Source organism: Rhinoderma darwinii, chromosome 1 (genome assembly GCF_050947455.1).
Source record: "Rhinoderma darwinii isolate aRhiDar2 chromosome 1, aRhiDar2.hap1, whole genome shotgun sequence".
NCBI classification, from domain to species: domain Eukaryota; kingdom Metazoa; phylum Chordata; class Amphibia; order Anura; family Rhinodermatidae; genus Rhinoderma; species Rhinoderma darwinii.
Window position 1 is genome coordinate 326,337,664 of NC_134687.1, and position 1,411 is coordinate 326,339,074.

Genomic DNA, 1,411 nt, shown 5'->3' on the forward strand with positions numbered 1-1,411 from the left:
GCATGACGTAGAAATCACGTGCTGTTGTGCAGTCGCGTGACTTATTCCGCGTACTGGGCCGGCAGCAGGAAGAGTCCGTGTGCGGACTGATATAGCTTGAACACGCTGGGAAAGTGGGGTGTCAGGTGTTTATATGAGGGGGTCGTGTTCGGCCTGTTTAGCTTTACCTATAAGTGGCAGCCGAGGTCTGTTTCTCGGGGGTTAAATGCTCTTTATGGCGGCTGTGTATGTGTCTGCTGCTGAGGACGTCCATGTGCTGAATGCGTTTCTTGCCATTTTCAGAACAAGAGACGCTATCAGTTTCTATGCCGGCCGTACCTTAGTAACATGAGGGCAAACCACATTCCAGCAGTCGTAGCTCTGTGAGGCTTCTATGTGGGAAAGTCATACCTACCAACCATGTTGCAAAGAATAAAAACTCCTCAGTGTGCACAGTGCGCTGCGGTGCGGCAATTTTGTCTGTTAAAAAGATTTGGTTGCAGAAATTTCCGCGTAAGAAATTCAGTTCCACTCACCTGAATGGAACCTGCAGAAATTCATACACCAGCTTCGGCAGTAACCACATTCAGATGTATGGAACGGATTTTGATCAGCGGAAGTTATGCAACAAAATCTGCCGCATGAACGTTCATCTTTATGACGCATCGTGTGGACATGCCATAAATGTCCGAGATGAGAAGTCACCTTTTAAGCCACGTCTCTAACCAAACCCAATCTCGTAACACCAAATTCTGCCCAGTCGAGTGTCTTTTAGCAGGGAAAAACGGAAGGGGATGACGCACTAAAACAGTACTGCGGCCCCTTCATTTTTCATACTGAATGCATATAGAGATTTCTTTAAAAAAAATTAGGGCATGTTGTATCTAACTACGTATGTACGGAAATATTTTTAGAATTGCTTCTAGAGGAAAATATTTCTGTACACGCCGAGTCAGACACAGCCCTAGAATAATGCCACAAGATGTGCCCTCTAAAACTAATACTGCTAAACAGAGCCCCTGAATATATTCATGCCAGACACTGCACCCTGGAAATAGGTGCCACACGGTGTCCCCTGAAAATAATCCCACACAGTGCTCCCAATAAGTCATACATTGTGCCAACCAAAATTATTCTCATACACTATGCCCCAAGACAGAACAAACAGTTTCCTGCCCTAGATAATAGTGCCACATAAACACTGATGCCCTAGACAATACGGTCCCCACTCACTGTGCCCCTAGACAATACGGTCCCCACTCACTGTGCCCCTAGACAATAGGGCCCCCACTCACTGTGCCCCTAGACAATAGTCCTCACACAGTGCACCCCCTGACAATAGCGCTCATGCTCTCTGTCCCCAAACAATAGTTCTCACGCACTGCTCTCAGACAATAGTGCCCAGCCGAGGTCCCGGCAAGCACTACGTCTG